Genomic DNA, 27,462 nt, shown 5'->3' with positions numbered 1-27,462 from the left:
GCACTACCCCCATGACCAGTGACATCCTAAATATCTCTGTTAATGGCCTCACTATCTGTACACTAGTCTCCCTGAGCGTCCTTGGGAATACTTTGTCCGGACCCGGAGATTTGTCGACCTTTATCTTTTTTAACACTGCCATCACTACCTCCTCAGTTATCCTTATATGATTCATGACCTCCCCACTATTTTTCTTTACTTCAACTGGTACAATATTTTTTTCCCTAGTGAATAGGAAAAGAAATAATTTAAAATTTCCCCCTATTTCCTCTGACTTTTCACATAGCCTACCCTCCCTATCTACAAGGGGTCCAATTTTATCCCTCACTAATCTTTTACTTTTAATGAACCTATGGAAACCCTTTGGATTTATTCTTACTCTGCCTGCCAAAGCCTCTTTGTGCCTTTTTGGCCTTTCTAAATTCTTTCTTAAGTTTTTTTCTACACTCCTTGTAGTCCTCTTTCAATTTCTCATCACCCTTGTATACCTCCCTCTTTCTCCTAACCAAATTTCTAATATTCCTCGAAAACCAAGGCTCCCTATGACTTCCAGCATTTCCTTTGATCCTCACTGGGACATATCTACTCTGTACTCTCAAAATTTCTTCTTTGAATATTCTCCAATGGGCGTATTCCCAACTCATAAACCCCCATGCAGCTGAAACTGCTCTGTGATTATGGAAGACGACCATTGCTCTGCTGCATTTGAGCCAACCTAATGGCTGGAGCAGCCGACGGGGCTGTCACAGCCCGCACCAGCCCCACCCCCGCTGACAGCCCCCACTGGCTGCCCCTGACCTGATGGCTCCACCTGTCATCCCTACCTTGAGGGGATCATGAGGGAGAGGGGTGAGTGGGTGGAGGAGATGGGTTGCTGGCTAATGGCACCATCGCAATGTCATCAGCCCGCCCTAGCCAGCCGCTTGCAGGGTTGTACATTCGTGAGCTGTGGTGAAGCGCAGATCTCCACCGACGATCCTTCCCTGAGAGGGATTGCAGTCGGTGCCTTGGAGTGGCCATGGAGGTAAGTTTCCCTATGCAAAGGTGTAGAATCTCCGTCTTTACACTCGGGCTTTTACACTGTATGAAAGGGCAATGCCTTGGCATTTTTACACAGAAACCAAAATTATTCCAGAAAAAAGGAGCATACATAGGAGTGTCCTGAAGTGGTCGTTTACACAAGGGCATTTTTACGCAGCCTTCCTGTGTTGCGGAGTTTGTCAGAGGGGAAACATTGTATTTGTTACAGAGTGGCTGTGGTCAATTTACACTATAGCCAATCTGTAAAAGTATGTAGGGGTCTGTCTTGGGTAAACTTGTACCTTTCACTTTGTTCGTTTTAGATTGGTCACAGTGTTTGAGCTACCGAAAGAAAATAGAGACACACACCGAGAGCAGTTCAGTCTACACAAATGTTTATTACAAATATAAAGCAGGTTTCAAACTACAATATGCAAGCCTGCCTAATCATACTTAACAACGCCTGGACTGGTCCCAACTGCCGAAGCGAGGCAATGACGGCACACTTGTAGTAGGCTGCCGGGGCGCCGGTAGCAGCTCCTTCACCTCCCCCGACTGGGACGTTGCTCGGACTCTAGCTGTTCTTCCTTCTTGATAAGGGATGTTCCTATCCCTTGGAGAGTCTAAACTTCAGCAGCAGGACCACAGACTTTTATACCCCAAAAACGATTAATCATGCACCCACTCCCTCTAACATTTGTCAGTCAAAATCAAAGCTGAGCATACTATTCTACAATTAAAAAAGATTAATTATTATGGAGCAGGATGCTATAATATCCTGGTTTATCTCGTAGATACAAAGACTTATTAAAACTTCTTGAGCAAGACAGGTTGTGACCAATACGTCAATTTCAGAGTGTCGTATTTGACAACTGCTTTCCCTGGGCCTCACGGTGGAATTCCATTTCAAAGTGTATCTTCAGATAACTCCCCATGGCTGAGTTTAATTACATCTGCTAATCCTGAAAGTAAGGTGACCTGAATGTGGCCCCAGTGTTGTTAGTTTCAAACAAGCAAGGAAGCATCTGAGCACATGGTTTTAACCCTTCATTACATTCCACCCCTTGGTCACAATCTGTCATTTGCGAGGCCCAACCAGTATTCGAGTACAAAGGGAGCGAAAAAGAGAAATTAAAACAACAACAATTACAAAGATAAGCAATGATGCGAGCAACCAGCGGAGGATAGTGTGGCCCACTCCCCCAAATGTAGCAGTCAGCCATGAGAAAGGATTCCACCCGAAGCTCATACTGTCCATATGGGCCACAGTACCCAGACGCTGAAGCTCACGAACAGATTTGGAAACATGCTGAACAATATTAGAAACATTACTGGATACATCAGGGACATATGAGCAACATTCAGAGCCAACAACGGCGCATGTGCCACCTTGTTTTGCTAAAAGGAAATCCAGGGCCATACGGTTCTGTAAAGCCACTGTCCTAACTGCAGAAAGCTCGTGGTTAAGGTCATCCAGGCCCCGGTTGACAGATGAAAGGGCAAAGGATGTCTCATTGGCAATAGAGCTCATTAGATTATATAATTTATGAACCTCTCGGGAAAGGCGAACAACGCCGTAACCTGGGATCAGGGCGCCAAAGAAAAGTTCGGCACCTGAAAGGGCACGCCTATGCCGCAGGACAGAGGACACACGCATAAGGGAGGGATGGTTCTGTAAACGGGAAATATGATGCATGTAGGGCACAGCATATGCCAGGTAGCAGCAACCACCCCAGGTAAGGGGTAACCATGCGTAGGCGCGGGACCCACACACCCAATATGTTCCATTCATCGGGTGCTTGGAAATAAAAGAGGAATATGCTGGACAATCGCTGTATCCCAAAGCATCAGCAGACCTGTTAGGGAACTTACAGAAGCAGACAGAACCCTTCACATGTTGAGAAACGGTAAAATGGGGGGGTACCATATTATAAGGAGGGGTCGGAATATGCCATCCTTGAAAAATACCCAGAATGTCACGTATATTAAAAAACTGGGCCTCCTCAGGCGCAGTCTCAGTTTTATCAATTTCAACCCTGCCTGTGGAGGGATCAAAATATTTCCATGCAGCAACCTCCTTCCGGGTGAAAGGGATGGGGATCATGGGAATACCTGAACCGGAGTGCAAAGGGCCTATGGTACAAACCCAACAATCAGAAACATTCAATCGGTGAGCGTACGCATAGGAAACATGAAGAAAGGAATTGTCGGATAAATTTGGAGGAATGTTTGATGATGAAGGCCACCAATCCTTCACGGACCCGGAATCTGCCCACCATTTAGTTACAGACGGTGCAGAGGCATTACACGATGCAAAGTGGATACATGCACGATCATCACAGAAGTAGGGGGCGATTCCATCAGTCGGTCCATCCACAAACAAAACAAAGGAACCGTGATCGGCAATAACATATTTATACAAGCTGCACTTGAGGCGGGTGACCGAGGACTTCTTTGGTGTAACGCATTGGGCCGTGTCCCCCACAGGCAATTCCTTGGGAACGTCTTCCACATTGCAAATCCAATTACTGGCACCAAAGCAGCTGTTAAGCCAGATCAACAAGAACACAGGACAGAGAACCTGGAACAAAGAATTCTGACACAAGTCACTCACGACGCCGTAAGCGTTCAGTATTTAAACACATCAAGTCATCCTGTCCCGCAATAGCAACCCACCGAGTGTTACCCTGGGCCGGTGTCACTATTTCCCCTTTTACGGGAGGGCCACTAACTGGTGGTGCCACCCATACTTTTTGTCCGACGTTCTCTTGTTCGGGGGTGGGGGAAGGAGGCACTGACCGTTCCTCTGGAATAGGCTGTAGTTCAGAAGCGTGAAGAAGCCGATGGAAAGGTGTACCTCCCTTTAAAGGGCGATGATTCAAATTGTCGACTGCCTGCTGCAGCACATGGTACCACCCCTTCAGAGTTCCCTGTGGTGTTAACAAACGAATTTGTTCCTTCAATAAGCCGTTCATCCGTTCAACTAAACCTGCAGCCTGTGGGTAATAAGGAATATGATGAACCCATAGGATATCGTTGTCATTTGCCCAATCACAGATTGTCTTCCCGGAGAAGTGGGAACCATTATCAGACTGAATTTCCTCTGGTACATCATAACGAGAAAGTAGATGGTTTAATCCTTGAATAGTGCTAGCTTGGTCAGCTGTCTTGGTGGGAAAAGTAAAGACCAAGCCCGAAAAGGTGTCAACCATTACCAGGACGTAACGCTTACCCATACATTCTGGCAGGGGACCTATATAGTCAATTTGCCAGACGGCAGCAGAGCGAGCTCCCCTACTTATTCGGCCATGCGGACCAGGCGGAACGGTGCGGGACTTTGCTAGCTGGCAGGCTGGGCATGTACGTACGACCTCGCGGACATCATCCTGATGGACGGGTAAGGCATGGGTACGGGCCCACATAGCTGATCCCTTCTCCCCCAGGTGGCCACTCTGTTCATGCGCCCATCGAGCCAGGGGAACAGTATCGGTGCGACTGATCGTGGCAAGCTGATCTGCCACCGCATTATGTTGGGCCATGTTTGTCATCGCAGTAGTATGGGCGTCAACGTGGTATACAGTTATCTCCCGATGGTGGGAGGCATCCCACAACAGCTGCCACAGTTGTTTGCCCCATACAGGACGGTCATGTATCAGCCAGTCATTCTGCTGCCAATCAGACATCCATACCACAAGTCCATTGGCCACAGCCCAGGAATCGGTATACAGGCGGAGAGGGTGGTCATAGGGGTCTAGTGGTAGGGTGACCGCCTTCAACTCGGCATACTGGCTAGAGCCACCATCCCCTTCCTCCGATAAGTGAGTTCCTGACTTGGGGTGGTATGCTACTGCCTTCCACTTCTGCTTTCCTTGCACCCACCGGCTGCTACCATCAGTAAACCAGGCATCCTCTTGTTCAGCTGGAGTGAGTGAATCATATGGTTTACCCCATTGGACTGGTGAAGGGGGTAAAGGAGGGGGCAGGGCGGGTTCAATGTCCTCACGAAGAGACGGAAGTTCAGCCACCTGTTCGTGTATGTGGCTCACCCCTTCAGGCCCACTTGTGGCGCGACTCTGAATGTACCATTTCCATTTAACAATAGAAGACTGCTGAGCCCGTCCAATCTTTAAATTAGCATCATTAGCCAGGACCCAGTTCATTATGGGGAGCACAGGTCGCAACTGAATACCTGCATCGCCCGTCATTCTTTCCGTTTCCAGCAGGGCCCAGTAACAGGCTAGTAGCTGTTGTTCAAAAGCAGAATAACGAGTGGCAGCCTCGGGCATAGTTCGTGACCAGAATCCCAGCGGGACTCGGCGACCCTCTTGTTTCTGCCAGAGGCTCCAGGATGCCACCCGATCAGTGACGGAGACCTGTAGCTCAGAGGGGGTATTTGGGATGCGGGGGGAGATGGGCAGGGCCTGAAGAATAGCCTGCTTGGCGGACTGGAATGCCCTCTCCTGATCGTCACCCCATACAAAGTCTGTTTTCTTTCGGGTAACCTTATACAGGGGGCGTAAAAGCAATACCAAGTGTGGAATATGACGTCGCCAGTATCCCAATAACCCCAGGAAACGCTGGGTCTCCTTTTTATTCGCAGGCCTGGCTAGGACTGCGATCTTATTGCGAACCTTATCAGGAATCACCTGTTCTCCAGCATGCCACTGAATACCAAGGAAAATAACCGTCTGGGACGGGCCCTGTATCTTGGTAGGGTTAATGGCCCACCCCCTCTGCATCAGGGCACCTTGGACATTCTCCATACCTTCTCGTACCATCTCTTCTGAGGCGCCTTGGATCATCACATCATCAATATAGTGGTGGATCGAGAGGGAGGGCGGCACTGGTACTGCCTCCAAATCACGAGCAATTAGGCCGTGGCAAATAGTGGGAGAGTGTACGTAGCCCTGAGGGAGGCGGGTGAAGGTATACTGGCGCCCCTTCCAGGTAAAGGCGAACTGATCCTGTGAGACTTCGTCTATAAGAATACTGAAGAAGGCGTTAGCGAGATCAATGACAGCATACCATGTTCCTGAGTTCCCAGTAGCAATGTTTTCAATAAGGGTAACAATGTCCGGAACTGCCGAAGCAAGTGGTGGGGCATGTTTATTTAAAAAACGATAATCAACCGTCATTCTCCAGGAGCCGTCCGGCTTCTGGACAGGCCAAACAGGGCTATTGAAGGGCGACGTTGCAGGCCTCACTACCCCTTCTTCTTTCAAAGCATCAATGGTGGCGGTAATCTCCTCCTGCCCTCCAGGGAGGCGATATTGCGGAATGCATACAGGTTTTGAGGGGGGTGGCACCACCACGGGATCCCACTTGGCTTGACCCACCACTAATCTTTTTGTAATAGTCCGAATTCCGAATGCAAACCCCCCTTGGCTAGTATTAAGGGCTGTACCGGTCAACATATTAATACCCAGAATACACTCGTCAGTGGCAGCTACCAACGCATGTAACCATATGGGGGAAGGGCCATCACCCACCGTGGCACGGACTTTTATTTCCTTTGCCAGGGTGATTGCCCCTCCCATTCCTTCTATTCGAAATGTGGGTCCATTCCAGAGGTCAGGGTTACCAGGAATCACCGAGTGCTCTGCACCGGTGTCAACCAAAGCCAAGTATTGTCGATCATTACCCCCACCCCAGTGAATTGTTAATGGTATGTAGGGCCGCGGATCCCCGTGTGTGCGCCGTGTCTCGATGGAATAGACACGGGAATCCTGCCCACACCTTCAGGCTTCAGAAGGGTTCGGGGGTTTCCAGGACCACATGCTATTGTTATCCTTAAGAGCCTGTTTAACCCATTGTTGTACCTCATCACGGGTAACTGGGGCAGGAGAAGCCGACTCAACAGAAGCAGCAGTGGGAGCAGAAGGCACAGCTGGGCCGGGAGGACCCAGCATCTGGGGATGATGTTCCCCTGCCTTCCTCTTATAAAGGGCATACAAGACTGCAGTAGGTTTCCCATCAATATCACTTTTAGGTACGCCTAACTTTAACAAAGTTAGAAAAAGCTCTTTTCTGGTCAGTCCATTATTAACAGCAGCCCCTCTCCTTTCATCCTGTCTGTCTGCTTTAACCTGGGTTGTACGTGAGTGGATTTTACCTCCCAACTCCAGTTCTTGGAGTCCAGATAGGGCGAGCACTGCCTCAGATACGAGGTGCCCAATTAGCGGACTAGTTACAGACAGGACCAGTCCCCGTATAGTAGGTTGGGCTGAACGAACCAATCGGGTATGCATTCCAGCTGTGAATAATTCTTCATCAGGGCTCCCCCCATGCATCCACAGCCTCAGGCGCCCCGCATACAGAGCAGAGGCCACGGCCTGTTGGCGAATCACTGCTATACCCTCCTCTGGTGTGCCCCAATGGTTCTGCAAATGCAGATCCCAATCTACTGATGACGGATACACCCGTAACAGGGCTTCTCCTAGAGTAACAAGTAAATAGTCTACATCTCTCCTTCTGCCACGTAATTCGGCAGTGACTCGAATATCAGTAGTTAATGATCCTAACCCCAACAATTCCTCAGGGGTCAGATATATGCTACTTCCCCCTTGCTCCCAAACCCGCAGAAGCCAGGCCGCCAAAGTTTCTCCTGTCTTTTGCCTAAAACGATCTCCAATGGCGGCCAGCTCTTTTATAGTAAAGTCACGTATTGTTGTTGACTGCTCCCGACCCCTGTTACCACTCTGGCACATGGGAGGCTGCTGAGACCATCCCGTTGAGGGGGGAGCCCACCGAGCATAAGCAGGGGTTTGGGAGCCTTCCCCTGGGTCCGCCTGGGAGATCGGAGCACCGGTCCCTTCAGTTTCTACACTTACATCATCCCCCCTCTCGCCTTCATCTGCTTGGACAGTCCGCTGCCTTACGGGGCGGGCTTGAACAGCGGAGGGAGAGGGGAGTATGCCAGGCACATGCCGGAGGGTATCTGCATTATTACCATTATCATCATACCAGATATTCCCGTCCCAATCATCAATTACATCAGGATCATTGCCATTCCTTATCATGGCACGAATACGGTGTGGATCAGGTTCTACCCCTTGCTTTTCCTTATTCGCACAGAGCTGTTGCCGGAGTTTAATATTACGGCAAATTGTTTGAACATGCTTATCCTCCCATTCTTTGGCTCGATCCTGACTGGTGCTAACAATTTCGCTCATCATCGAGCAGCGCTGTCGCAGAGTCTCTACTTCCTCCTCTAGTTGTTTTCTCTTATGCTCAGACTTTACCTGCTGCTGAACTAATTCAACTTCACGCTGAACGGAGCGGCGTAAGGCTGTGGCCAGCAGCCAAAAACCGTCTGTCAGCGTCCCCCGTTTTTTTGGAAATTTACTTTCTCGGAGGAGAGTGGCAACCCGCTCTCCCAGAGGCACACTTAAGGGTTCTAACCTTTCATCCCAACTGATGGGTGGTCCCAACAAAGACAGGGTATTAGCCAGCATGCCAAACCCATCATCTTTGGAAGTCCATCCCGGAATCAAAAACTGCTCAGGGCTCACCTCTTTCTTTCGGCGAAACATCTTGAGACCAACCCTGCTCGCTGCGCCAATTGTCTTGGGTAAACTTGTACCTTTCACTTTGTTCGTTTTAGATTGGTCACAGTGTTTGAGCTACCGAAAGAAAATAGAGACACACACCGAGAGCAGTTCAGTCTACACAAATGTTTATTACAAATATAAAGCAGGTTTCAAACTACAATATGCAAGCCTGCCTAATCATACTTAACAACGCCTGGACTGGTCCCAACTGCCGAAGCGAGGCAATGACGGCACACTTGTAGTAGGCTGCCGGGGCGCCGGTAGCAGCTCCTTCACCTCCCCCGACTGGGACGTTGCTCGGACTCTAGCTGTTCTTCCTTCTTGATAAGGGATGTTCCTATCCCTTGGAGAGTCTAAACTTCAGCAGCAGGACCACAGACTTTTATACCCCAAAAACGATTAATCATGCACCCACTCCCTCTAACATATGTCAGTCAAAATCAAAGCTGAGCATACTATTCTACAATTAAAAAAGATTAATTATTATGGAGCAGGATGCTATAATATCCTGGTTTATCTCGTAGATACAAAGACTTATTAAAACTTCTTGAGCAAGACAGGTTGTGACCAATACGTCAATTTCAGAGTGTCGTATTTGACAACTGCTTTCCCTGGGCCTCACGGTGGAATTCCATTTCAAAGTGTATCTTCAGATAACTCCCCATGGCTGAGTTTAAGTACATCTGCTAATCCTGAAAGTAAGGTGACCTGAATGTGGCCCCAGTGTTGTTAGTTTCAAACAAGCAAGGAAGCATCTGAGCACATGGTTTTAACCCTTCATTACAGGGTCCCAGTGGAAAAATTACAGGATGGAATTTGCATAAAAAATTCCATCCGAACATTTTAATACTGCCACCGGAGCTGCAATTTTCTGCTGTTCAGTGTCTGTGTAATAGGGGGAGAATGAAGTCGATATTAATGCCATCCGGTTGGTGGGTGCCCAGTGGGACGATGAGGTGTGGCACAGAACTCACCTATTTAAGTTGTCCCACTCTCACACACCTCTGCACAAACTTCACACCAGTAATTTCATTTAATTCTTCCATTTTTCATTGCCTTTGGTACTTTTAGCAATAAACGTGACTTGAAGAGGTAACAGGACACTGGAAAAATAAAGATGGGAAAGGTGAAGATGAATATTTCCCCCTTTTTATATCTTCTTCCTCTGTCTTTATTTTGTAACCTATGGTGTGTTTTATACACCTAAGAATCTGTAAGTAAGGCTGGTGTGGCACCTGACTTGGAACTGGCGGAGATGACATCGAACTTGAAACTAGACAATAGTTTTTCTCTCCTACTTTCTCAGGTCGTTGCGAGTTCTATCTTCTGCCGTTCTAAGGGATTCCAGCTGATGAAAGATCAGGCCGCCTGTTTATCGCTGGACCCAAAGCCTGGCCATCCACGGCTACTGCGAACCTCCACCCGCTTGTTTCATGCTCGACCCCTCGCTGATCAAGTGGCTCATAAACCCCTTCTTCTCGCCAGACCCCAGACTGAAGGCAGTGGCTACAGCCAGATGCCTAAGAAGTCCGCCATGACCGGCACACCATTCTCTGTACTGAACACCCCACTATGCGGTCCGCCCAGCAACGATTTGATCCAGCTTGGGTGAATGGGGCGCAGCATTGTCCAGGATTTGCATGAGTGTGGCCAAGGCTGCCCAAAGGAAGTACCCGGCCCGACTGCAGCACCCATGCTTCATTGCTCCGTTTTCTTCAGGGGGAAAGGATCAAAATGGTGACATGTTTCTGAACAGGGTTGGGGGAGGTGACAAAAGGCACTCAGGATGCCTCGCACAATTCACCTTATATCCCTACTATCAACCCCTCCCTGGCTTCGTCTCACTGAAGGGTCCCTGTAACTGACTGACCATTTCCCCCCATGGATGTCTGTTCCTCCAGCAGCTCGTTTTCTCAAGATTCCAGCATGTGCAGATTTTGTGTTTTCCTTCCACTGTGACAAGGGAGTGTCAGAGACGCGATGGAACTCAGCTCGTGTAACCTGGTTTGCACTGTGATGCTGCCTCAAAACAACAAATTTCCTGACTTGCCCATGACAATAAATACTGTTTCTGGACAACTGGTGACAACCATTCCATATGTGGAAATCCTGCTGCTGTGCAGGGAGATTTGCCCAATCAACAACTGGTAGGCTGTTGTGTGGAAAACATCAGGAAGAAGTATAGGGAGCTGAATTCTGCAACCAATTATATTTAAAACATACGCATTCTGATTTTATGATCACAGCTGCTCCATCCCAGTCCTCGTCACTTCTGTGCTGAATACTCACAGCCCTGCACTCCCTGATTTTCAACAATTTATCTCCTTCCTCTTCAATAACCCCAATGATCTAGCTTACCCTTTTGCACAGTCCTTTTGAACCTCCAATGTCCTTTTAAATAGTCAGTCAAAATTATTTTAATATAAATTTTTAAATTTAGACATACAGGTAACAGGCCTTTTTGGCCCACGAGCCTGTTCCACCCAATGACACCTGACTTACCTACAATCCCCTTTTTCTCTTTGAAGGGTGGGAGGAAACCCGAGCCCCTGGGGAAAACCCACGCAAACTCGAGGAGAACATACAAACTCCTTGGAGACAGCGTGGGATTTGGATCTGCATTGTGAACAGCGTTGTGCTAATGTTACGCAAAGAGTGCTGCCTTGTTAGTCTGCTTTCCCCCAAGGTAGGAGAGACGAAAAACAAGGGGGCATGGTCCACAAGCACGTGCCTCCCAATTACACCCAACTGATGCACGTCTCCGTATGTCAAGCAAAGGTAAAATGTAAATGGGGTGACCTTTTTCCACACAGATATTAATGTGTAAATGCAATGAGCTACCAGAGGAAACAACTGCAGTATCTGAAGATGATGGTCTTAGGCCCAAAACTTTGGTTATAGATCTTTAACTTTGCAACATAAAGAACTCTGCGTGACTTGCTGAGTTTCTCCAACATATTTTTTTCATCTGCAGAACTTCTTGTTTAACTCAGATAAAGTTGCCAGGCTCAAACAAGACTTACCCAAGGCCCCCAGGGGAAGCAAGGTAGGAGATTGCTGAGCCACTGGCATTGTTGTTCCCTGTTCAAGAAAGGGAATAGAGATAACACAGGAAATGACAGACCATTGAATCTTACTTCAGTGGTGGTCAAGCTGCTGGAGAAGATCCTGAGAGACAGGATTTATAAGTATTTAGAGAGGCATAATTGATTAAGGATAGTCAGCAGGTCTTTGACAGGGGAAGGTCATGTCTCACAAGCCTGAGTGAATTCTTTGAGGATGCAAGAAAGAACAATGATAATAGGCTCATTCGGAAAGGAGGCTTGTAATCCAAGGAGACGTTGATTTGTGAATACAGAATTGGCTTGTCCAGAGAAGGCAAAGAGTTCATATTCTAAGTGGAGGTTGGTGACCAGTGGTGTTCCACTGGGAGCTGTTCTGGGACCCATCCTATTTGTAATTTTTAAAATGACCTGGATGAGTAAGTGCAAGGGTGGGTTAGTTGGTTTACAGATGGCATGAAAGTGGGTAGTACAGTGAATAATTTAAATTTTACATTAAAAAAAAATACAGTCTGGAGGGTTGCCACAGATTACAAAGGGATAGGGTGAAGAACTGGGCTGAGAAATAGCCAATGGAGTTTAACCCTGAAAAGTGCAAGATGGTTCATTTCAGTAAGTCAAATTTGAAAGTAGAATTCAATGGGAGTTTGTAAGGAGCTGCATCCAGCTGAAGCTCTTGATAATCCAAATTAAGGAATTGGATGAACTCTGGATCATTCAGGAGGCAGAGGAGGTGCTAGTCAAGAGTTATAGGGACTCTATCACACCTTGGAGGCAGGAGGAAGGTATCAGGTAGCTGGATGACAGTCAGGAGAGAGAAAGGGGACAGGTTGTCAGTCCAGGGCACCTCTGTGGCCATTCCCCCTCAATACAGTTGAGAAACAAAGTACAAGGGAAAGGCATGGCGATCAGGGAGGAGAAGAGGAAAGCTGTAGTGATAGGGAATTGCATAGTTAGGGGGACAGATAAGAGATTCTGTGGAAGAGATGGTACATTACTTCCCTGGTGCCAGGGTCCAAGTTATCTCAGACAAGTTTGCAGCATTCTCAAGAGGGAGTGTGAGCAGCCAGATGTCGTGGTCCATGTAGAGACCAATAATGTGGGTAGGAAGGGTCCTGTAAAGGGAGTCCAGGTATTAGGTGCTAATTTGAAGGACAGGAATTCCTCGGTTGTGATCTCAGGATTGCTACCCGTGCCACATCCGAGTGAGGTTAGAAATAGGAGGATAATGCAGCTTAACACGTGGCCAAAGAGATGGTGCAGGAGGGAGGGCTTCAGGTTTCTGGATCATTGGGCTCTTTTCCAGGGAAGGCGAGACATGTTCCAACAGGATTGCTTGCATCTGAATTGGAGGTGAACTAATATCCAAGCAGGAAGGTTGCTGGTGCTGGGTTTAAACCTGATTTGCAGGCAGATGAGAACAAGAGTGCTACAGCGGAGGAAAAAGATAAAGTGAACATTACATGTAACATCAGCAGGATGTACATGGTGGAAACTTTCTCGGGTGCATCTATTTTAATACAAGAAGAATTGTAGGAAAGACAGATGAGCTTAGAGCATGAATTGATGTTTAATTATGACATTGTGGCCATTAGTTACAGGATGGGCAGGACTGGCAGCTCACTCTTCCAGACTTCCATAGTTTCAAACATGATAGAACAGAGGGATGAAAGGGAGAGGAATGGCATTGTTCATCAGACAAAATATCACAGCTGTGGTCAGAAATGACAGACCACAGGGTTCATCTACTGAGGCTATATGGGTGAGGAATGGTTAAGATATAACCACACTCATGGGGTTGTCTTATAGAGGCCCAACAGTCAGCAAGACTTGGGGGAGCAAATCTGCAGAGGGATAGCAGACAACTGCAGTATGGTAGAACAGAGGGATCTGGGAATACAGATACATAATTCCTTGAAAGTGGCGTCACTGGTGGACAGGGTTGTAAAGATGGCTTTTAGCATCTTGACCTTCATAAATCAAAATATTGAGTACGTTGGGATGTTATGATAAAATTGGCTTGTCCAATTAACACAGGATGGTTTAATTGGTGGGACCAAATTTGGAATATTGTGTGTAGTTTTGGTCACTGAACTACAAGAAAAATATCAATAGGATAGAAAGAGTTCCGAGAAGATTGACTGGGAGGTTGATGACACATATTGACTGGGACTCCCATACTGTAAAAGGGCTGGACGGCTCGGAGTTTGTCAAATGTTTACAGGAATGTTTTCTAAATCAATATGTAGAGGTACTGACGAGAGAGAGAGAGTGCAATATTGGATCTATTAGGGAACAAGATAGGACAGGTGACAGAGTATATGAAGAGGAAGATTTTGGCCCGAGTGATCATAGAGCCATAGAACATTACAGCACAGAAACAGGCCCCCCCACCACCACCCTTTCCTGTCTATGCAAAACCACTTTTCTGCCTAGTCCCACTGACCTGTACCTAGCCCATAGCCCTCCATACCTCTCCCATCTATGTGCTTGTCCAAATTCATCTTAAATTATAAAACTGAGCCCATATTTACCACTTCAGCTGGCAGCTCGTTCCACACTCCCACCACTCTCTATGTGAATAAGTTCCCCCTCACGTTCCCCCTAAACTTTTCCCCTTTCATCCTTAACCCATGTCCTCTGGTTTGTATTTCACCTGCCCTCAGTAGAAAAAACCAACCAACATTTACTCCTCATAATTTTAAATACCTCTATCAAATCTCCCCTCATTCTTCTATGCTTCAGGGAACAAAGTCCTAACCTGTTTAACCTTTCCCTGAAACTCAGTTCTTCAAGTCCCATCAACATCCCAGTCAATCTTCTCGGCACTCTTTCTATCCTATTGATATTTTTCTTGTAGTTCGGTGACCAAAACTACACACAATACTCCAAATTTGGCCCCACCAATGTCTTATACAATTTTATCATAACATCCCAACATGCTCAATATTTTGATTTATGAAGGCCAAGATGCTAAAAGCCATCTTTACAACCCTGTCCACCACTTTCAAGGAATTATGTATCAGTATTCCTAGATCCCTCTGTTCTACCATACTCCTCAGTGCCCGAGGAGTACACCATTCACCGTGTACTTTATCCTTACAAAATGCAACACTTCACACTTGTCTGCATTATATTTCATCTGCCATTTTTCAGCCCATTTTTCCATCTGAAAACCTTCTTTGCTGTCCACAACATTCCCAGTCAGTGTCATCTGCAAACTTGCTGATCCAATTTACTACTTTATCATCCAGATCATTGATAAAGATGACAAACAACAATGGTTCTAGCACCAATCTATGACCACTAGTCAATCTGAGAAGCAATCATTCACTCTCTGGCTTCTCCCGTTCAGCCATTGTAGAATCCATTTCACCACTTCACCAAGAATACTGAGCACCTGAACCTTCCTGACTAACCTCCGATGTGAGACCTTGTCAAAAGCCTTACTAAAGTCCATGAGGACAACATCCACAGCCTTTATTTCATCAATTTTCCTGGTAACCTCCTCGAAAAACTCTATAAGATTGGTTAAACATGACCTACCATACACAAATCCATGTTGACCATCCCTAATTCGTCCCTGGCTATCCAAATACTTCTATATCCATTTCTTAACACTTACTACTTATGTCAGGCTCACTGGCCTATAATTTCCAGGGTTACATTTGGAGCCTTTATTAAACAATGGAACAACGTGAGCTACCCTCCAATCCTCTGGCACCATACCCGTGGTTAAGGATATTTTAAATATTTCTGCCAGATCCCTGCAATTTCTACACTAGCCTCCCTCAAGGTTTGAGATATTGATAAGATAGAAAGAGTGCAGAGAATATTTACGAGGATGTTGTCAGGACTTCAGGAATTGAGTTACAGGGAAAGGTGAAATAGGTTAGGACTTCATTCCCTGGAGCATAGAGAATGAGGAGATATTTGATAGAGGTATTTAAAATGATGAGGGGTATTATGTAGGTAGGCCTTTTCAACTAAGGGTAGGTGAGATACTTGAAGAAAACCTTTTTGCTGATGACTGTGCACTCTTGGTGCACAAAGATAGTGATCTACAGTTTATGCTGAACAAATTCTCCGATGCTGCTATACTCTTTGGCCTGACCATCAACCTGAACTGACTGAAGTTCTCCATCAGTCTGTGACAAACACCGACACCATAGAACCAAAAATCACTGTTGACGACACCCAGCTGACAAATATAAACAGCTTCAAATATTTGGGGCGCATCATCTCGAGTGATGGGTCTTTGAATAAAGAAATTGACTCCAGGATCAGCGAGGCCAGCCGGATCTGGGGAGACTGCATACCAGAGTGCTCAATCAACACAACATCTGCATCTCCACAAAGCTGGAGATCTACAGGGGTGTGGTCATCCCTTCTCTCCTATATGGATGTGAGACCTGGACTCTGTACCGACATGACATCAAACAACTGGAGAAATTCCACATGCGCGCCATCCATTCCATTCCTGGCATTCGTTGGCAGGACCCAACTTGGAGGCCTTGGGTCATGCGAAGATGCGAAGTTCACCAGCATCGAGTCACTTATCATCAGAGTCCAGATGTGATGGGCGGGACACGTCATCAGAATGGACGACCAGCTACTCTATAGTGAACTGAAGACCAGAAGGAGACCTTAAGGTCGTCCACACAAGCACTGTAATGATGCCATGAAGAAAACCCTATGCTACTATGACATCCAGCCAAGAGAACTAGAAGCTGCAGCTGCTGACAAATCCCATTGAACCCTGTGCGATGAAGCCTACACTAGTTTTGAAGACAGACGCTACCAAAAACTGATGGAAAACAGTGAACAGCATCACAGAGCAGCAGCCATGGTTATTACAACAACGGATTTCCAGTGCCACCCTCCCCCTCCCCCCCCCCATTGTGCTTCCAGACTGGGACTGCAGTTACCTTTGTGTCCACAGATGAACTGCACAACAATGTGCCTTCTTCGAACTGAAGGATGACCAATAAGAGGACATGGGTTGAGAATGAAAGATGAACAGAGAGTGGTGGGGGTGTGGAATGAGCTTCCTGCTGAAGTAGGAAAAGTAGGCTCAATTATAACACCTAAGAAGAATCTGGACAGGTGCATGGATGGGAGAGGTATGGAGGGCTATGGTCTGGGGGAAGGTCTGCAGAACTAGGTAGAATAAGAGTTTGGCATGTTCTAGAAGGGCCGAAGGGGCTTGCTACTGTGCTGTTATGTTCTATGGTTCTATAGTAGGTCTCTGAGCAGTGTGGATGAACTGAGAGATCTTAATGTCTGCGTCCATAGGATACTCAAGACTGCTACACAGGCGCTTGGTGTGTTGGCCTACATTAACCATGGGATGCAGTTCAAGAGCCCGAGGTAATGTTTCAGGTTTCAGTCCTTGACTAGGCCCCACTTAGAACATTATGTACAGTTCTCAAAATTTATCGAGAGGTGGAGAGGAGATTTACAAGGATGTTGCCTGGATTAGAGAGTATGCTTTATGAAGATAGGTTGAGTGAACTTGTTCTCCTTGGACAACAGAGGGGTGACCTAATAGAAGTGTAGAAGTTGATAATAGTCATTGATTTGATAGCCAGAGGCTTTTTTGCAGTGTTGAAATGGATACTACCAGGGTGTATAGTTTTAAGGTGATTGAAAGTACAGGAGGAATGCAAGAGGGAGGTTCTTCACACAAAGAGGGGCAGGTGCATTGAATGTGCTGCTGGCATCAATGGTGGACACAGGCGCATTAGGACCTTTTAAGGGACTATTCAATAGATACATGAGAGTGAGAAAAAAAATAAAGGATTATGTAGTAGGGAAATTCTAGTCAATCTGTAATGTAAGTTACTACACTGGTACAACACTGGGCTGAAGGGCCTGTACTGACCTGTAGATTTCTGATTTCATGGTTCCTACCTTATAATTCTGTCTTCTGTGCAATAACCAACATGAAGATTCTGGATATGGTGAAATCACATTGAGTCCATAATATTTAGAAAATACCAGACAAATGAAGATTTATTACATATCAAGCAGATTTGTACCTCAACACTTGGAAGGGATCTGTAAGATACTGAAGCACGACTTGATAAAAACAATATCATATAATATCTCATAGTCCAATCGTCTCAGGCAATGGAAATCTATCCAAAATACCTCTAAATAATATGTCTATTTCATTCAGAGTTAAACACCATTGATTCTGTATCATCAATTTTATCAAATTTCTCAAAAATCTCACCTTAAAGTCAGAAATTTTCTGCATTTTTCTCTCTGAGCATTAGAATGCAAAGATTTAACTTCAGATAATGTTTTACAGAGGAGAAACTCATTGGATCTAAAGGACATTGACTGAGTTTCATGGAGTGTTTGTGTCATGGCTGTTCGCCAACCACAAAATAACAGGTAAAACTTTCAATTACCGTTCCACCATGTCCCTGCCACCCAGAAGAATAGCACGATTATCGTAGCATTTAGCACAATGCTGTGACTGCACAAGCAATCGAGACCGGGGTTCAAATTCCACATTCTGTAAGGAATTTGTATGTTCTCCGTGTCTGCATGGGTTTTCCCCGGTGGCTGTGGTTTCCTCCCACCCTTCAAAATGTAAGTTAATTAGGTGCAATTGGGTGGCATGGGCTCGTGGACTGAAATGGCCTGTTACCATGTTGAATATTGCCACTGCCGTATTGCTTATTGCTTCTGACTTTTCTTCAGCTGTCCCTCCTGTACCTAAGTGTTTGATTGTTCACAATGTTACTCCTGTGTTTTCCTACTGTTGGAATTCACTGCAGCCTCCCCGTCTCCATGGTACTCTCCCTGGATCCCGTAGGATTGAACTCCAGTTTCCTGCTTCAGGCTTCAAAGCTCAAGTTTGGTGTTCCACTGTTCGTGTTTCGATTGCCTTCTCGCCATCCCTCCCCACCCACACTTTGACTATGTTCATTATAGTACAACTCCAATTATCCAAAATCAGAGTATCTCAAATTCTCAGTTACTCAGAAGTGACATCTTTTTGGATCTGAAAATTTTTCCAGATAATTGAGGATTTCAGAAAAATCAGAAATCCCCATTTATCCAACAGTTTTCAAAGCTGAAATGATGTCATTTCGCCTCCGAAAATTTTCAGATAAATGAGGATATCCAAAACAAGCAGAAATCCTCAGTTATCTGAAATTTTTTTTGGTTTTTTTGGGTGAGAATTAAACATTATTTTGTGCTTAAGAAGCCTTCCCTTGTTTGTTGTGTTTAAACACTGTTACAAGTGATTTGCTGTTGCTGGGCTGTTTTTAAAAAAAATGACCAGTTCTCTGAAAATATAATTTATCTGACATAGGCATGGTCCCAACCATTTTGGATAATCGGATGGACTTGTACTGTACTGTTCTTCCTTTGGGACTTTTAGGTCAGGTTATTCAAACAGCATACAACTGGCCCTTTGACCCAATTTGTTTATGCTGATATTCAGGGCTCGTTCAATTTGCCTGCATTTCCTCCATATCTGACCCTTCCAAAGAACGTTCATTTCCAACATCATAATGGTACCCTTTACATTTTTTCTGGCAGCTTGTTCCAGATATGGACCACCCTGTGGGTGAAAAACACCACAAGCCCTTGTTACGTGCCCAGAGGACCCAAAAACCCAGCAGCAACAGATATTCACCAAAACAAATGGTTACTTAAACAAAAGTTGTCTTTAATTATCTTTAAATATGAAAATAGAAATAAACTTTAACTTATCTCTATTGACTTACTTAACCCCCTTCTAAGTCTAAGTGCACATATGTGTAATGTGTGTGTAAGTTCAGAAAAGTTCTTTGGTTTACAATCCAATATCACTTCTCATTTCTCCAAGTTCACTGGTTGCAGGCAATTCTTATACTGTGCACAGAATTTAACATTTATAAAGTTCACCAGGCCTTTATAATCAGCCACTTCTGTGTCTTGCTAATGAAACTTGCCCCTTCAGGGTTCTCCAGATGATAACCTCTTTCTTTCAGGTCACCACAAAGTTTCTTTCTGTTTTCACTTATTCCAAGTGAAACATGAGATAGGCAGTCCTCTCCTCTTGCATGGACCACAAGGGCTTTGACCAGGCCATCTTCCAAGTAGGGGACTTTTCATAAGTTTCCCAGCTGATGTCTACTGTACAAGTGATCTCTGTGTGTGTGACTCTCTCTCTCTCTCTCTGAGAGAAAGCTTGTTTGATTCTCTCCACTTGCAAAACCACATGACCGTCTTGCAACAGGAAGTTCTCTTCCAGACGGCAGCAGGTCCAACCTGCTCTCTCATCTGTTGCCTTTTGCAAACAACAATCTATTAGTGAAGTCTCTTGAGCACTTCCAAAGCTCTTGCAAAACTGGAACCCATACATCTACCATGGGGCAGAGCTCCAGTATTTTAAATAAGATCTGTTTTAAAGTGTTTGTATGTGACCTACTCTAACAATCCTTTCCCAATTTATCTTCCAAAAACATATCTATATACTCTGCCACACCCTTCTTGAACCTCTCTTGTCTCAACTGAAGACCATGCCCCTAGATCTACCTTTGGGGAAAAGGACCACGAGTATGCAGCTTATCCATGCCCCTTGGGATATAATAAAACTTGTGTGCTCAACTGGATTTTTTAAAACTGCAGCTCTTCCAATCATTCCTGCACTGCTCAGTAATCAAGTCTCTAAGCCAGTGGTTCCCAACCTTTTACTTTCCACTCACATTCCCTATGCCATAAGTATTCCCTATGCCATAAGTGTTCTGTGATTAGTAAGTGATTGCTTAAGGTGGTATGTGAGTAGGAAGGGAAGGTTGAGAATCACTGCTCTAGACCCAATTATTACTGAAATATTTTGCTTGAGAAAAATTGTCATTGGCCCATTTCCCTTGGAGTTATGAAACTGTGTACATACCGAATCAATTTGGAATGATTAAAAATGTTGCTTGTAAACTTCTTCTTTCCACCCACATACCACCTTAAGCAATCCCTTATTAATCACAGAACACTGATGGCATAGGGAATACTTAAAGTGGTATGTGAGTGGGTAGTCTTCAACTGATCCCAGAGGGTTTCAGGGGACGGGTCCGTGAGGCGGGTTGCATTGTCGAGCTTTGCTTTGAGGTTTGCCTGGAAGTTTCCTCTCGCTTCGTCTGACTGCAGGTTTCCAGACTACCATACTGCAATCCACTGAAGAGGTACTGGGCTTCTCCTCCAGGAAAAACAAGGACTGGTTTGACGAAAACAGCTAGGAAATCCAGGAGCTGCTGGCAAAGAAGCGAGCTGCCCACCAGGCTCACCTTACAAAGCCGTCCTGTCCAGAGAAGAAACAAGCCTTCCGTCGCGCATGCAGCCATCTTCAGCGCAAACTCCAGGAGATCCAAAATGAGTGGTGGACTAGCCTCCCCAAACGAACCCAGCTCAGCGCGGACATTGGCGACTTCAGGGGTTTCTACGAGGCTCTAAAGGCTGTGTACGGCCCCTCACCCCAAGTCCAAAGCCCGCTGCGCAGCTCAGACGGCAAAGTCCTCCTCAGCGACGAGATCTCCATCCTCAACCGATGGTCAGAACACTTCCAATCTCTTTTCAGTGCCAACTGCTCAGTCCAGGATTCCGCCCTGCTCCAGCTCCCTCAACAGCCCCTAAGGCTAGAGCTGGATGAGGTCCTCACCCTGGATGAGACATATAAGGCAATCGAACAACTGAAAAGTGGCAAAGCAGCAGGTATGGATGGAATCCCCCCAGAGGTCTGGAAGGCTGGCGGCAAAACTCTGCATGCCAAACTGCATGAGTTTTTCAAGCTTTGTTGGGACCAAGGAAAACTGCCTCAGGACCTTCGTGATGCCACCATCATCACCCTGTACAAAAACAAAGGCGAGAAATCAGACTGCTCAAACTACAGGGGAATCACGCTGTTCTCCATTGCAGGCAAAATCTTTGCTAGGATTCTACTAAATAGAATAATACCTAGTGTCGTCGAGAATGTTCTCCCAGAATCACAGTGCGGCTTTCGCGCAAACAGAGGAACTACTGACATGGTCTTTGCCCTCAGACAACTCCAAGAAAAGTGCAGAGAACAAAACAAAGGACTCTACATCACCTTTGTTGACCTCACCAAAGCCTTCGACACCGTGAGCAGGAAAGGGCTTTGGCAAATACTAGAGCGCATCGGATGTCCCCCAAAGTTCCTCAACATGATTATCCAACTGCACGAAAACCAACAAGGTCGGGTCAGATACAGCAATGAGCTCTCTGAACCCTTCTCCATTAACAATGGCGTGAAGCAAGGCTGTGTTCTCGCACCAACCCTCTTTTCAATCTTCTTCAGCATGATGCTGAACCAAGCCATGAAAGACCCCAACAATGAAGACGCTGTTTACATCCGGTACCGCACGGATGGCAGTCTCTTCAATCTGAGGCGCCTGCAAGGTCACACCAAGGCACAAGAGAAACTTGTCCGTGAACTACTCTTTGCAGACGATGCCGCTTTAGTTGCCCATTCAGAGCCAGCCCTTCAGCGCTTGACATCCTGCTTTGCGGAAACTGCCAAAATGTTTGGCCTGGAAGTCAGCCTGAAGAAAACTGAGGTCCTCCATCAGCCAGCTCCCCACCATGACTACCAGCCCCCCCACATCTCCATCGGGCACACAAAATTCAAAACGGTCAACCAGTTTACCTATCTCGGCTGCACCATTTCATCAGATGCAAGGATCGACAATGAGATAGATAACAGACTCGCCAAGGCAAATAGCGCCTTTGGAAGACTACACAAAAGAGTCTGGAAAAACAACCAACTGAAAAACCTCACAAAGATAAGCATATACAGAGCCGTTGTCATACCCACACTCCTGTTCGGCTCCGAATCATGGGTCCTCTACCGGCATCACCTACGTCTCCTAGAACGCTTCCACCAGCGTTGTCTCCACTCCATCCTCAACATCCATTGGAGCGCTTTCATCCCTAACGTCGAAGTACTCGAGATGGCAGAGGTTGACAGCATCGAGTCCACGCTGCTGAAGATCCAGCTGCGCTGGGTGGGTCACGTCTCCAGAATGGAGGACCATCGCCTTCCCAAGATCGTGTTATATGGCGAGCTCTCCACTGGCCACCGTGACAGAGGTGCACCAAAGAAAAGGTACAAGGACTGCCTAAAGAAATCTCTTGGTGCCTGCCACATTGACCACCGCCAGTGGGCTGATATCGCCTCAAACCGTGCATCTTGGCGCCTCACAGTTTGGCGGGCAGCAACCTCCTTTGAAGAAGACCGCAGAGCCCACCTCACTGACAAAAGGCAAAGGAGGAAAAACCCAACACTCAACCCCAACCAACCAATTTTCCCCTGCAGCCGCTGCAACCGTGTCTACCTGTCCCGCATCGGACTTGTCAGCCACAAACGAGCCTGCAGCTGACGTGGACTTTTACCCCCTCCATAAATCTTCGTCCGCGAAGCCAAGCCAAAGAAAAGAATGTGAGTGGAAAGTGAAAGGTTGGGAACCACTGCTCGAAGCCCTGCGAATTGTGACCTGGCAGTGCTTGGTGGAATAGTATGAAAGGAGGTCAATTCTTGTGGCACAGCTCACTGAATCATTCTCTCTTGTATCCCATGTATTTTATATGTCACAGGAGCCCTTTGCACCTTTGCTTTGGCTCACAAAATTGTCAAGAGTCCCATTCTCCCACTTACTTACAGCACGGTTAGCACCACACTGTTACAGCGCCAGTGATCGGGACCAGGGTTTGAATCCTGTGATGTCTGTAAAGAGTTTTTACGTTCTGCCAATGTCTATGTGGGTTTTCCCCAGGAGCTCTGGTTTCCTCCCACAGTTCAGAGTGTACCGGGGGTTGTTAGTTAATTGGGTGTAATTGGGCAGCACAGACCCATGGGCCAAGATGGCCAGTTACCGTGCTATATGTCTAAAATAAATCCTCTCTACGACATTCTTCCTCACCTGCCCATCAACTGATCCCCAGTGCTATACCACCTACCCATACTGGTGGGAATTTACTACAGCTGGAGCGCAGCAGCAGTCACTAGAACAGTCATCCATCAAGTCACCCCAGAGGACTATACCACCCACCCCAGAAATCAAGACCCTGGATGCACCCGCCCCACAAAATATCACCACCCTAGACTTGATGGCAAGACCTAATCCCATACAAAAGGATCACCAGCCCACACAGCCACATGACCAACCAGTACTTCCCACTCCCACACCTCCACCAAGAAAGGCTGAAAGGCAGACCGCACTCCCCACCCCTATACCACTACCGAGGAGGTCCAGAAGGCAATGAAAGCCACGAAAATTTTGGACTTATGAACTTACAAACAAAGGAAGGAGGACAGGGAGGGGGGGAGATAATTTTTTAAGGGGGGGTGAATGTGGTGATATGTAATTACACCACTAGGTCACCAGGGGTCATTCCGGTGACCTTGTATATAAAGCAGTCCAGAGCTAGAATGTATGTATGTCATACAGATGGAACTTGAGGTCACGGTTAAATCAAGGGTCTCTGGAACTGCCTAACAGCAGAGTTCACTGCTCTAGACCCTTATCTCTAGACCATTATCTTACAAAGATGTGGTGATAATACTGGGAAGTAAGGAAACATATTCAAAGTTTACAACAAAATCTGGGTCCATTGGGTGTGTGGGCCAAGGAGTGGCAAAAGGAATTGAACTCTAAAGAATAAAGAGTTGCACTTTGGCAAGGTAAACAAGGCCAGGACTTACAAAGTGATGGTAGAGCCTTGGAGAGTGTTGGAGAACAGAGATACGGGTGCATAGTTCTCTGAAAGTAGCAAGTCAAAGGCATATGGTGGTGAAGACGGTGTTTGGAACATTCCCCTTCATTGGGCAGGTAATTGAGTACTAAAGTTAGGACCACATGATTCACTGTACAGGCTTTGGCTGGAGCACACTAGAGGAGTCGTGTGTGCAGTCCGCTCACTCAAGACATCAATATATTGGAAGTGGTGCAAAGGGCTGGAGGGGTTGAGATTTCAGGAAAGGTTGGATAGGCTGGGTCTTTATCCTCAAGGTGTAGGAACCTGGAGGATGATATTATTGATGTTTATAAAATTTCCTCGAGTCATTGGATTTTGGCAGTGTTCAAGAACTCAGTTAAGGATCTGAGTGATTACATCAGGGCTGTTACAGTCTTTATTAAAGCAGCTGTTGATGAGGGTTTTCTTAAACAGGAAGCCTTGGAGGAACCTGCTGAGAGCCAGATCATATGCATTTAAGTCCTACGAAAAGCCATCTCCCGGGCAAAAGTGGAAATTCAAGATGAGAATGGAAATAACAAAGGATACTTAACAGTTGTGGCAGGGCCAAAATGACATAACCACCTGCTAAAAAACCAAATTTGGTGAGATAGGAGATGGCAAAGCTTCACTCCCAGATAAGCTCAATGTCATCTACGTTCGATTTGACCACCAGAACAAGGAAGAACATTTCCCCTGATGATTCTCCGCTGTCAGTATCCAAAGATGATGTGCAGGCTGCCTTTAGGAGAGTGAATCTCAGGAAGGTATCGGGACCAGTCAGAGCACTGAATACCTGTGCCGACCAACTGGCTAGTGTATTCATGGATATCTTCAACCTCACTTCGAGAAGAAATAGTACCACCTGTTTAAAGTGGCTTCAATTGCCCAAAAAGGTGTTGTAACCTGCCTCAATGGCTATCGACCAGTAGCACTCACAGCCACAGTGATGAAGTTTTTTGATAGGCTGGTGTTGAAGCACATCAGCTTCTGTCTGAACAGTGATATGGATCCATTCCATTTTGCCCACTTCAGCATAGTTCTACGGCAGATCCCCTCTCACTGGATCGCCTGAATAACTGCAATCTATCAAAAAAAGAAATAATATTTTATGCTAAACATGCAGACACACAACCAGACATAGCACATATCCAAAGAAACATTTTTACTTGTCCCAAATGGAGAAGCAGATTCACACTGAAATACAAATAGACCAGAATGTCACTGAGAAAGCTCTGTGCCCTTTTATTAAATGCAGCAAAGCACATTTATCTCAGTTGCTCAGTAGCCAACACAGTCTCTTGGGGACTGGCACAGTAACATCTTCAGATCAATGGGGAGACAGAGTTATGCCATGCATTCTGGACAAGAGAACTGCCACACTGATGAAAGAATTGACTGGTATTTGAAATAGTCACAAGAGAATCTGTTCATCCCCCAAGTTTGCTCTACCATTTAACGAAAGTAAAATTAAACTCTCTGCACACTTTGTACTCACCATCTAAAAATTCATCTTCACTTTCAGTTGATATGTCACGTGTTTATTGTACAGACATATCAAAATTCATACACGCTACAGCCATACAGGGATGCAAGATGCACTAACACCACTGGTATAAATTAAGTTACTATAATTTTCATGGGACAGAAAAATAGATAAGCGGATAGGCAAATATTCATAGTTGCAGTTTGTACAAAAAAAAAATCAACCTCACTTCAATACAGTTTTTTGTGGGGGAGTGTTCTGGAGTTCCACTGACCTGCTTGAAAAAGCACTTTCTGGCGAGGTAGAGAGCATTCCTGAGTCGGCAATCAAAATCAGTTCAGCAAAAGTGTCTCCCTCAAAAGGCCCCTATTTACACTCAAATTCCATTTAAGATTGTTAGAGATAATTTAACATACTTGGGGTTAAATTACTATTTATATAAATATTTTTTCCTCTATTTAAGTATGTGAGATTGTCTTTTCCTAGGTCTCCCTTATCGTTATCTTTAATAGGTCGTATTAAGTCAGTTAAAATAATATTACCTGAGTTTTTATATTTATTATTTCATGATTCCAGTTTTCATTCCAAAATCTTTTTTTAATAATATTGATTCAAAAGTTTCTTCCTTTATTTGGAAGAACAAAAACCCAAGAATTAGTAAATTTCATTTACAAAAATTGAAAAAAAGATGGAGGTATGGCCCTATCTAATTTTAGATTTTATTATTGGGCTGCTAATATTTGCTATCTAATTTTTTGGATTTTTTATTCTGATAAATTGGACAGATTTAGAATTGAGATCTATACAGCAGTATTCAGTGGCCTCTTTATTGGAACCTCCCATTTGGCTTTTCCAAGATCAATAAGATATCTAATCCAATACTCAAACATATATTGTGAATCTGGGTCCAATTTAGGAATTTTTTTTCAATTTAAAAAAAAATTGTTTTATCTCATGCTATCTCTCACAATTAGTTTTTCAACCATCAATAATTGATCAATCACAATACGGAAAATCAAGGTATTGTTTCTTTTGCAAATTTATTTAAGGAAGGTTGTTTAATGTCTTAAATAGCTGGCAAGTAAATATGACTTACCAAATACTCATAATTTTTGATATTTAGAGCCATCCTATTCAAATAGAAGCACTCTAGTCCTCCAACAATGTTTCAATGGTTTTCTCATATTATGTCTCGTTTAAATACCATTTTACTGGATTTTCCATTTGTATTTCAGATTTAGTTGATTTTTCAATTGAATCCTTCTCAGAAAGGATTAATAGGAATTATATATGATAGTTTATTATTATGTCCAGTACTTCATAAGATTAAAACAGCTTGGGAACAGGAATTTGCAAGATCCTTATCTGAGAAGCTATAGTAAATACATCTTCTATATGTGCCCAACATTCATAAATCCAATTCAAAGTGGTGCACCGTGTTCACATGTCCAAAGATAAACTGGCTAGTATTTTTCTAATATTAACCCTATTTGTGACAGATGCAAATCGGAAATTGCTACATTGACACGTTTTGGTCTTGTTCATCCTTCGAAAACTATTGGAAGTAAATTTTTAATACTCCAGGTGGAGC

At 45.3% G+C, this 27,462-nt stretch overlaps 1 protein-coding gene across 2 annotated transcripts in view; it reads right to left on the bottom strand.

Moving 5' to 3' along the window:
• LOC138744554 (zinc finger protein 850-like) overlaps nt 1-27,462 on the bottom strand; it is a 73,598-nt gene that overhangs the window by 22,917 nt on the left and 23,219 nt on the right. The window contains exon 3 of one of the 2 annotated variants that reach the window (XR_011345619.1): nt 24,750-25,471. The exons of the other annotated variant lie outside the window; for it this stretch is intronic. The gene's annotated coding sequence lies outside the window, so the exon portion shown is untranslated. Of the gene's footprint in view, nt 1-24,749; nt 25,472-27,462 lie in introns of those variants that run through there. 2 annotated transcript variants of the gene reach the window in all.

The sequence above is a fragment of the Narcine bancroftii genome, chromosome 10 (genome assembly GCF_036971445.1).
Source record: "Narcine bancroftii isolate sNarBan1 chromosome 10, sNarBan1.hap1, whole genome shotgun sequence".
NCBI classification, from domain to species: domain Eukaryota; kingdom Metazoa; phylum Chordata; class Chondrichthyes; order Torpediniformes; family Narcinidae; genus Narcine; species Narcine bancroftii.
The sequence above is the reverse complement of the archived record's forward strand: the minus strand, read 5'-3'. Positions and strand labels throughout refer to the sequence as shown.